Raw genomic sequence first — 12,323 nt, forward strand, 5'->3', positions numbered from 1 at the left:
CAGAATTGTTAAGTGAATAGCTGCCGTTGTTAAATCAGTAACCACGGTTGTTAAATGAATCTGGCTTCCCCATTGACTTTGCTTGCCAGAAGGTCACAAAAGGTGATCACATGACCCCCGAGACACTGCAACCATCATAAATATGAGTCAGTTGCCGAGGGTCTGAATTTTGACCACATGACCATGGGGATGTTGCAATGGTCTCAAGTATGAAATCTGCTCATAAGTCACATTTTTTAGTGCCATGGTAACTTCGAATGGCCATTAAATGAACTGTTGTAAATCAAGGACTACCTGTATTAATTCCCTGATGTCTCTGGGAATTTTTCAAGCCTTTGATCATCATTGTTGCCTTTCATTAAGTCTATTTTAATGTGTCAAACATCTCTTAAGATAAGGTGCCCGTATTTGGACTGGTGGCCACACCACCACTTGTGCTTTGCATATTCTGGATGCTGCAAACATGTCAATCAATCTGTGATGACCCAAGGCATGGCACAAAAGCAACAAAGTCACAAAAATAGGTAAAGTCCCTTTAATGCCTCCAACTTGGCCCCCAATGTCCAATTATCATTGGCTGGAGAAAAAATTATCCTAAGAAAAGATTTTAAAGGGAAGAAATTCTGTCCAAACTCAAAGTACATATAAATTATAAATAAAAACCAACACAAACCACACTGCAGCAATTAACGAGACAGGGCAGGATGAGGGATTGAAGACGTCAAAAGATAATGAAACATACACACTTGGGAGGACACCAAAACTCAGATAAGACTTGACAAACCAAAATAATTTCACACTTTGCTTCCAGCAACTTTGCCGTGTACAGTTTGCCCTTTTAAACAGTCTTTCCAGATGCAACCAATGAAGGGGATCAGGGCCCTTTCCTCCCCCATAAACCACACAACTCATGTTGTTCCCTTATCCATTCCTCCCTGCATGCCCTAGGATGAAGAGGGAGTGGGCCTGGGTCTTCCTCTGAATGCCCAGTTGGACTGTGCCCTTCCCCAGTTTCCTCCACAGCCACTGGAGCCACACTCCCACTCCCTGTCAGCTGTTCCACCTTTCTCTCGGAATCAGACTCCAATAGGGGCATGACACAATCATCATGCCTCCCTTTTCAAGTAACATTCTTCCTCCTTCCCCCTCCTTCCCCTCCTCCTTTGCTTGTTTGTTTCTATTGTGCATTTGTTTATAATTCTCTAGTTACAAGAGAAATAATGGACTCCTGTAGCTTTATTCTCTCTTTCCTCTCTCTATCTTTTCCTTTTCAATAAGTTTTCCATAACTGGAAATGTTGAGATCATGCTGTTTTAAATTCCAAAGGGAAGGCATATTGCCTTAGCTCAAAAAGATGTTCCTTTGTGCTTCAGGTGACTGATGAGGTTTGGGTCAAAGAGAGCATTAATTTCCATTCCGGATAGACTCCCTGCCTACGTGTTAATTTTATAATCTGACGGCTGTTGCCGGAATGGCTCCGGTTTTGTTTAGAAGACTAATGGTCTTAAGCTGCTCTCATGTCGGCTTACCTTGATATTCAAAGAAAGGCACAGAATAATTCCAGCTTAATCAGGGCCACACGTGGCCGCCAAATTTTAATCTTTCAGGCAGCCATTCAAGTCTGTAACAAAAGATGCTTTCAGCATTTTGGACTCTTCCCACCTTGCCACCCGCAGAAGCATTTGAGAGGGGGAAAATGTTATTTATTCCCCTTAGAAAGACTTCTCAGACTAGTTAATATGTATATAATAAGTAATTTGCCCAAGAATAGATACATAAAAATTGATAGAAGCCAGACAGAGTTATTTTAATCCCCCCCCCCCCAAGTAATTCTCGGGTATTCATGGCCAAGGTATTTGTGTAACAAAAAAGACAAGATCATGGCAGCAAGTGCACAATCACAACTCCTTCACAAATTATAATAACATCACAACACAACACAACAAGACATGTAATGCAATGTTATGTAGTGTAATGTAGTGTAACCTAACCTAACTAACTTTAATATGCACAAACACACACACACACACACACACACACACACACACTCACAGAGTATGTGATTTATATAAAAAGATGTGAGGCTTCAAATGCACGGTCTCAAACTTCTGTCTTTGAACCTTCCCTATGGATGCTTCAGAAGAATCTTGAGATCTCGAGAGTTGTCTCCACATTAGCACCTGTTAGATTCGATGCTGTTACAGTTCCATGGTGCATAGCTTGGATGGAAATGTAAAATTGGCCTTGGTAAGTTGTGCCTTGATTGAGTACTCTGGATTGATTTGTTTGATGATTCACTTGTCTGTTTTCTTTGGCTATCCAGTGATGGGATGCTGCTGGTTCACACCGGTTCTAACGAACCGGTAGCGCCAGCGAGTAGTTGGCCCCACCCACTCACCCCCGTTTCCTGTGCTTTATTTCCTTTTTTGTGAGCTCAGCTGATTCGCATGACAGCGTGGATTGCCACACCTCAGCTATTTTACTCACCAGCGCTGAACACAAGATCAGATTTGAAGTCTAAAATCGGTGGTTTATGGACGCTGCACACATGCATGCAAAGCTCACTCTCATAGAACTGGTAGTAAAAAAGGGTGAACCCCACCACTGTGGCTACCATGCTATTCCCAGAAGTCTTCTCTAATACCAAAGTTCAAAAGCATCATTGTATTTCCTATCCTATTTCTTCAAAGTCTAAAGGCTGGGACAGGGTAAGATTTTAATAACTTCTGCACAACTTGTCTCTATTCTCCGATTCAGCCAATCGATTATTAATTAGAAGATATTGGGATAAAAACAAAACTCTTTTTTGCTAAGGAGAGGAAGATCTCATCCCCCTGTTTTTTCACATTATTGTCAGAAATTGGCAAGGCCCTTCCACAAAGCCAACATCCCTCAAATATAGTGGCGCCCACAAGCTACAAATTCTGGTAATGGTGATCCTATTATGGTAAATTTGGAAAGTGCCAGGTTGCAATTTGTGACCAGAGGATGTGTTTCACTGGAGGCTAGACAGTCAGGCCTGATTTAATTTGACCCCACCCAGTTTAGCTTAAAAAGGGACTTGTGCTTATACATTCATAGTCTAATTATCCTGAGAACCAGTGCTTGGTCCAGTGCTTAAGGCACCAGGCTAGAAAGTGGGAGATCTTGAATTCAGGTTCCACCTTAGCCACGAAATCTAGTTGGGTGACTTTGAGTCAGTCCCTCTCTCTCAGTCCAACCCATCTCACAGGGTGGTTGTAGGAAAAATAGAAGGAGAAAAGTGTGTTGGATATATTCACTACCTTGGAGTTATTTGCAAAAATGATAGAGGTGGGATAGAAATAAATTGTCAATGCTGAAGTGAACCTGGCTAAATCTTGTCCTGCCTCACAGCTGCCACAAAGCCTGAGAAAGAAGGGGAGGCAGGGGAAGTAGACAGTCCAGCTTATGGTCGAGATAAAAAGTTTTCCTGTGGGAACCAAGGTCATCATAACAGGTGGCTGGTGAAGGAGGAGAGGAGCCTGCCAGCCATATTCATTGGACAATGTGACTGATGACACCTGGGAGGGGGGAAGTATGAATCTTTTAATTATGTGAAAACCACAGGAACTTTCAGAGTCGGGTTTCAGCGGCTGTGCCGATATGATGTATCCAATGAACATGTTCTTAGAGGAATCTACCTGCCTTGGAGTTCTGCTTTCTATGGGTGCGTTACTTGGAATGCTGTAAATAGTTAAATAAATAAACAGAACCCAGGCTTGGGGCACACAGCTTCCAAAAGGGCACAGGAGAATATTCCAGGGGGCGGAGATGATGGCAGAAAAGGTGCATCTACTGGGTTCTATCAGCCAACATTCCTTGGCTGTCATAACCCACCTTACCAAATTGGATGGGAGAAGACAGACACTCTAGTAAATTAGTCCCCAAGCCAGGAAATGCTTTAAGCATCATAACCAGCACATTGAGTTGCACCCAGAAACACACTGGAAATCAACGCAGTTCACTAAGCAGTGGTGTCACATGTCTTGAAGACTACTTGTGCAGGTGCATTCTGCATCAGTTGAGGCTTCTGAATGTTCTTCAAGGCCAGTCCCATATAGAGAGGATTGCAGTAATCCAGATAATGGGGTCATTTAATGCGGGCTTTACTTTAATTAATATGTGTCAGGGTTAGGGTTGCATAAATGTGTTAGAAATTCATTCATGAATGCTTAAACATTATTTACATTGGATAAATAGATGTACAATCATAACTTTTAATTGTAATGACACTATATTTGCCATGGGCGAATAGGCGGCAAAAATGCCGAAGTGAATTTATTTAATTATAAATTAAATAAATAAATATTATACTTTTGTTTTCTTTTCTTTTTTTCTGTTGCATTTTATCCACTTTTTAAAACCACTTTTAATGTGTAGTTGTTTTCTTTGAAAACATACACTTTTGCAGTATAATTATCTCATGTCTTGGACTTTCTGGTTATTTTAAAACAGTAAACAAATAAATAAAACATTAATATATATTTTCATTTTATACTAAGAATAAAAAACAAATTCTTAAAGATATCTTACTGAAATAACCTTTTTTTAAAAAAAAAACACAGTCTGCGAGATATTTTCTTTCTTAAAAATCAATCATTATTTGTTATTTTTGCTTTTTATGCCTTCTGAATAAGTCTTGGCTGGATACAAATCATGCCTGGATTAATCTCTGCAGTTTTCTTGGAATATTTTTTCAGAAACGATTCGTTACAACAGTTCATTTAGTGACCGTTCAAAGTTAAAATGGCACTGAAATAAATGACTCGTGACCATTTTTCACACAACCGATGCAGCATTCTCATGGTCATGTGATCAGAATTTGGATCCTTGGCAACTGATTCATACTTATGATGGTTGCAGTGTCCTGAGGTCATGTGACCCCCTTCTGAAGTCTACTGACAATTAAAATCAATGGAGAAGCAGATTCATTTAACAACCGTGTTACTAACTTAAGAACTGCAGTGATTTACGTAACAATGGTAGTAAGAATAAGCGTAAAATGGGGCAAAACTCACTGATCAAATGTCTCACTTAACAACAGAAATTTGTGGCTCAATTTGTGGTTGTAAGTTGAGGACTACCTGTAGCTGGTGTGAATTTTAACAATGCAAAGAGTGTGGCCATTTTGTGACTTGCTTATTGATTGTTATGGTACTGTACAGCCTGACTTTTCCTAGGCACATACTAGGCATTACTAAAACAATAGATAAATTGCAGGAGACCCAGATGAAGAAAAAAAATATTGATGAGTTAAATCAGGTGATGAATATTCATAAAACAGACTCAGATTTAACTGCCTGCCTGATTATCCATTCAGCCTGTGTATGTATGTGTATGATTAAATATCACAGTCTCACTAAAAGACATCTGTGTTTGGCATTGCCTTATAACTAGTGCCTAATGTTAAAGCAACGTTATTTGTTTCTTGGAGCAAAAACATCTTCTGAATTCATGTATTCCCATAATTTATGAGAGATTAACCTCCTCGTACACTTGTAGTTTATGTAACTATCATGGTAAGAAAGGCATATCAACTAAAGGAAGAACAAAAGCATAAATTGAATTTCTTTTGCAGTGTTTTCATTGCATAGTTCCGATTCTGGTCCACGGACCATTAAAACATGACCTCTTATAAGATATTGTAAGGGGATAGAAATGTAAAATTAAAAATAAATAAATAAACAAGAGACTTCTCTGCTAAAACAAACACACATATAGACATCTGCACAATCCATTTTATCTATTTAATTAATTCATTTAAATTTAGTATTTATTTATATGCCATCTTTATTATTTTTATAAATAAATCAAGGCAGCAAATATTGCTAATATTCTTTCTGTCAGGGTTCCGACCAATGCCCTAATTAAATCATGAGCCTCAAGCCAAGCATCAAAAGAAATTCAGTTATTTATTAGGAGCTTCACATCGGCACGGACCTAGTGGAGCCAACTCTGACCTCAGTTAATTCGCGCTTTGCCTCTGATCCTGTTTCCCCCTTCCCCCAAGATGTGTCATCAGTCACATTCCCCAACAAAGCAATTTCACTGGTTGTAGAGGTCACTCCCTCCGGCCACTGTGGTTTTCCGTAGAGATGACCTTGACACGTCGGTTGGAATGTGCTTTGTTTTGACTGAGATGCAAGCTGCTTGATTCAGCTCTGAAGTTCACTTCGCCATTCCCCTTGCCTATGGCAACTCGAGAGCAGGTCAGGGATGCTTCACGAGTTGACACTTTCCTCCTCCTATTCTTCCCCATAGTAGCATCCCTGTAATGTGGGATGGGCTGAGCAAGCAAGCAAGAGACCGGCCTAAAGTCACGCAGCTGACTTCCATGCCTAAGGTAGGACTAGAATTCAGGTTCTAGCCTGGTGCCTGAACCAGTAGATCAAACTTTACTTTTATTTATTTATATATGAAATGTATATGGCTACCCATCTCACTAAAAGTGACCCTGGGAGGCATACAACAAGGATATAAAGTGAGAAACCCATTAAGAAAAAGTCGTGATTAAAGTTTTAAAAACTCATAAGAGATTAATGGATAACAACTTATGAGAAAGAAACTTGACATTTTTGTGCAGCTCAGAAAATGTAGATTGTCATTCTATCATCCCCTTTAATGTGACATTATGAGACTAGTAGAGCCAGGGGTGGGATTAAAAAACCCCAACAACTGGTTCTCTGCTCGGTTGCTGGATGGGCGTGGCCATGGTGAGCATGGCCTACCGTAACTTCTGGGAGGCTGTTTTTCACCTCCCCCAGAGTCTGGAGGCTTCCCTTGGGCCTCTGGGAGGGTGAAAATGGCCTCCCCTGGGCTCTGGAAGCCCTCCGGAAGCTGGAAACAGGGGGGTGATTTCAATTAAGTAGTTCTAAATAGATAAAATAAAAGTCTTTTGTTAGTTCAAGGTCATTGAGTATGGCACAGGGATCTTACTTTTGGACGGATCGTGATTGGGCCATATGATGTGATGATGACCAAGGGGGGATGGATTTGTAGTTTGGGAAATTGTGGAAAGCCCGAAAAACTTTTAGATTCAGGATTCCACAGATGTGTCAGGTGCTATTCTAATAAAGGTGCTTTTGAGATATATTTGTCTCGGAGTTACTGATTGTAGGTTTGCTGGAACGCTGACAACGGTTGGTTCAACTACTGGTTTGGCGAACCAGATGTACATTGAACATTTGGTTCGCCCTAACTGGCCCTAACTGGCTGAATCCCACCCCTGAGTAGAGCCTATCATCTTGATTCTTAAGAGCGATGATATCCTACCTTTGTATAAAGCAGGGGTGTCAAACTTGCATCATCATGGTGGCATCATTTGATGTATCATGACCTTTTCTCCCTTTGCTAAACTGGGCGTGGGCATGGTCAGCATGTGATGCATCTGGCCCATGGGCCATGGATTTGACAGCCCTGGTATAAAGGCTCCCCTCCCCCATCCCAGAAATGTTAGTGTTAAGTTTTTATTTTCATTATTTTCCCTAATACTCCTGGCATGGAATTTGCCTTTTTCACAACTGCTGCACACTGAGCCAGTCTGTTCCCATGGCAAATAATCATCCGGATAAAGCTTCCTGTTGGGGGTGGCCATGGTGATCTTCTCTTCTCCCCAGCCATAGCTGTGGCTTTTGATCGGCACATCCTGTTGCCAAGAGAGTCTTGCGCATTGAAAGCGACACATTTTCTTTGTTCTGTTTTACAGGCCTAGGCTGAAAGCCCTTTGAACCATGTGGCCTGGTCTGCACAAAGGGAGGATTAGCAAGCTCTTCCAGCAACTGTTCCTTACCACATGGATGGATGCTTCCACGAAGCAGATAATCACATGCCTTTTCTTTGAAGAATGAAATGCAGTCTAAAATGTTTATGTCTTCATGGTCCAGTAATTGAACCTACAGTGTGCTTAGTATGATAGTGTGCCATGTAATTGTTTCTCTGCCTTTCATATTTAAATTCTACTAGCTTTTCCTTCCAATGGCAGAGGATGAAGATGCTTAAAAGAATTATAAGTATTAATCTTTTCTTTTGAGGGTTCGATATGGTGTACATAACACTCCCCCTTCCATTGTTTCCCCAACAACAACCAAAGTGAGTGCTTGGTTGAACTAACTGACTCCAAATGAACAAGTGTGCGACTGACTGAAGATTTGATCTTGGGTCTTCCTGATCTAAATCCAACTCCAAAAATGCTTGTACTCAACTTTCAGTATAGGAACATCAGCATAGCTCAACTGGATCAGATAAACAAGTTTCCTGAATAACTAGGTAGACATGTCTAAACATTTATAAACATCATCAGCAATTTGTTGAATGCAAAATTGACCAGCTCATGAGGTAGTTCAGACAAGAAACACACTCAAAGGGAATAGCTCTAATGTTGTTGTAAAGTTACATTAATAGAATTAATAGAATTTTTAGATCTGGAAGTATGTATCCTTCTCCTCCTCAGTCCAAGAAACTATGGAGGGTTCAAGAAACTAGAGAGAGTACCTAGTGAAGCTTTTGCTGTACCACCATTCCATCTGTAGACTCAGCTGTCACTTGACTGAACATTGGCTAGTCTGCAACTCTTCCTCCTGTCTCCAAATTCATTCTCACATACTAGTACAACAATGATGTTCTACACAAAGTTGCTTCTAGTTGCTCAGATTTATTTAATCAGCAAGTTCTGGAAGGAAAAACAACAACCCAGGAATATTTCAGAGTACATGGGGATTATAATAATTTTGAATATTTCTGTTACTAAATAATAATGTTATGAATTTGTCTAAACCCTGTTTAAAGTCACATAACTGGAGTGTCAACAGAAGAAGAAGAAGAAGAAGAAGAAGAAGAAGAAGAAGAAGAAGAAGAAGAAGAAGAAGAAGAAGAAGAAGAAGAAGAAGAAGAAGAAGAAGAAGAAGAAGAGGAGGAGGAGGAGGAGGAGGAGGAGGAGGAGGAGGAGGAGGAGGAGGAGGAGGAGGAGGAGGAGGAAAAGAACTACTTTATGGCTACTGCAGTTAACTTTCAGAGTTTGTTAGGCTTCTTACAGAGTGATTATTCCCACTTTGTTTTCTCTTTCTCTGTATATTTATGCAGGCTCCTGATTGTCCTTTCTTCCTGGTTTGAAAAGTCTAGAGTAGGGAATTTTTCTCCTGGTCTTCTCTTGGGATTTCAAGGCACCGAGTAAAGCCATGAAGTCTCCAAGAACTGGGAAAATAATGACACATGGGGCAGTAGATCTCCCCCCCCCCCACATCACGCATCACTTAAATGTGTATTGTTATCTTATTTCTGAAAGACTATCCATAGCACTTTCTCTTTTTCTTGCTTTCAAATGTCATGGACTGCATGAAAGTTCATGTTCACATGACAAGGTCCAATTAAATTGATTTACTGTTATTCATGCCTGTGCACTGGAATATTTTCAACTGACCATTAGTACCAGCTAGGAGTTAGATAAGGAATGGAATATGAAAGATACTTTTTAAAAAAAAGATTGAAGGCTTCTCCCCACTTTTTTTTAATTTACTTTTTAAAGAATGTAAAAAATTCTTGAAGGGGAATCATCAAAACAGCTCTCCATGGGGGCAGTACTGTCCCAGGACCATAGTAGATTCTCAAATCTGATTTGACTAATATCACATCTCCAGCATTTTAGGTGAGAGAATTTCTACATTAATCCTGCAAATGAAAAACAAGCAACTTTTCAGCTATTTTAATTCTTCTCTCCCCTTCCCCAGTAGTTTCCAGTTGTGAGATACCAAGTTCCAGAAATTTGGCAATATCATCCCAGGCAGGATAGGTACCAGAGGAGGTATTCAGCAGGTTCTGACCAGTTCTGGAGAACCAGTAGCGGAAATTTTGAGTAGTTTGGAGAACCGGCAAATGACTTGCCCTGCCCCATCTCTTTTCTGCCTCCCGAGTCCCAGCTGATTGGCTGAGTCTTCTTTTGTTGCCCTGCACAGGAGAATGGAGCTGGAAATCAGGTTAATGGGGTGGGGAGGGAATGGGATTTTACAATAACCTTCCCCCAGGAGTGGGGAGGGAATGGAGATTTTGCAGTATCCTTCCCCTGCCATGCCCACTAAGCCACGCCCACAGAACTAGTAGTAAAAAATTTGAATCCCATCACTGATAGAAACAGAATTTTCTAGGATGGAGTTTGCAAACTTTCTGGATTTACTAGCTTTTCTGACACTTATGTCCCCAGGATTTGATTTATTAGTAGAAAAGAAGGTTGCTATTTTCTGCTGCATTTTGATAGTGTAATCTCAGTCTGTTAGAGGCCAAAGCCTCTTATAGGTAATGGAGACGAGACCACAATTCTTTTGCATGTAAAATTAGCTGAATCCTTTTGAGAGATGGCATTTTAATTATCTATTTTAGAAGACCCATATGGAGCCAAATAAACTAATGTTACAATTGTGCCTCAGTGAAGAAACAGAAGTTTAAAACGAGTCCTTCACTATTGTAGCTGATAGCAGGTTTTCAGCAAATTAAATCAAATTGCAAAATGGCAGCCACATTATTGCTTTCATGGCTTCTGTACAAAAAAGAAATGAAAGGCATAAGCGATGCCAAAATGCAGTAATGGGATGCTTTAAGCTATAAGCTTATCCTTAGGCAATTAAACCACAGTATGTATAAATTGATTAAATAAAAAGATGACAATCACTTGGAGAAAATAAAAATAGCTCTTCTGTGCAATTCTGACTATGCTTAGACAAAGAACACTGGCGTATAATCTGGTTAATTTTTTGAGGATCAAAGGTTGAATTCAGAAGCTTGCAATCTCACATCCAGGCTGCTATAATTAACCTCATTCTTATGCTTTCCTCTTATTCTTTGAGTCCTAATTTTTCTTTGTCCTGTTTGCCCTCACCTGCTGTTGAACCCCCACCCCCGTCATTGATTGACAGGAGTTTTGGGAGCCACTTAAAAGTTTTGTTTTTAACATTAAGTTCTACACAACTCAGTTCCCAAGCCCCTTCAGTGCTATCTCATCTGATGTTATCACAATACAAAAATGATGTTGAGACCTTAGAAAGTGTGCAGAGAAGAGCAACAAAGATGATAGCAGGTCTGGAGGCTAAATTGTTGGTGAACAGTTTAAGGAGCTGGGTATGTCTAGCCTATTGAAGAGAAGACTTAGAGGGAACTAAATAGCTGTTTTGTAGTACTTGAGGGGTTATTACAAAGAAGAGGGGATGGACTTATTCTCCAAAGCCCTACAGGATAAGAAGCAAGGGGTGAAAACTTGTTAAAGACTTGTATATTGCATGAGTCAAAAAGAGGGCTGTGAAAATATTTACAGACCCCTTACATCCTGGACATAAACTGTTTCAACTCCTACCCTCAAAACGATGCTATAGAGCACGGCACACCAGAACAACTATGTTGGGCTCTGTTAGTGCTGAGGGATAAACTGAGCCCGTCAGCACATTTGCAAGAGCCACTGAAACTTGACATTATATACTTCTGGGATTGTTTAGCTGTTGGCGGAGCAGGATGGTCGATGGTGATGAGAGGGGGAATCTGGGAACCCCCCTGTTCTTTTGCGGCTTTTGGAATTGACTGTAGTGCTGCAACGGATGATGGGGGTGGGAATCTGGCTATATCATTTACTCATGAGTAGGTAGGGTTCATAGACGAAAGATAGATTGCAGAGATAGGAAACAATGGACATAGGTATAACCAGATGGTGGTATAACCAATGTATATGGTGGTATAACAAAGGTATAACCAGATGGTGACCTAGAAGGTAATTAAGGGGTTAATTAGGGGTGAGTACAGGAGATAGGAGCATTTAGGTGGGTGTGTTTATACCTTTAATTAGCACTGGAAGGCAGAAGCTTCCAGCGCTAACCTAGATCGGATTGTATGCTGTTCTTTCCAGATGGGAAGTTTGTTGTTTGACATTAAACACCTTGAAACCTGCTTTCTGCTGTTGTATGGTGGTTTGTGTGCAAATCTGAGAGCTTTCAGAAGACCAGTTGAGAGAAAGTTAGCACTGCTTTCTACTTCTACATTACTTTGAAATAGTGGCTGTTTATTTGATTGCTGGCTAAAGGAAGACATGGCCGAAGGAACAGAACCTGAGCTTTTGCCAGCAGCTGAGGATGAAGAATTGGTGGAGGAGGTAGAAGCAGGTCAGGGAGAGTCTGAGCCTGACAAACCTGCATTGACTGTGAATGTACCACCACCAGTTGTGAGACCAAAGTCCCAAAAGTCAGTTCATTTGAGTGAAACAGTGGAGCAGGCAGAGATGGATGACTGGCGATTGCAGTGCAGTTCCCACGTCTCTGGTTCAGCTGAAGACT

This window comes from Notechis scutatus, chromosome 2, assembly GCF_049901735.1.
Source record: "Notechis scutatus isolate UNSWTSFEM ecotype Mainland chromosome 2, rNotScu1.2, whole genome shotgun sequence".
NCBI classification, from domain to species: Eukaryota; Metazoa; Chordata; class Lepidosauria; order Squamata; family Elapidae; genus Notechis; species Notechis scutatus.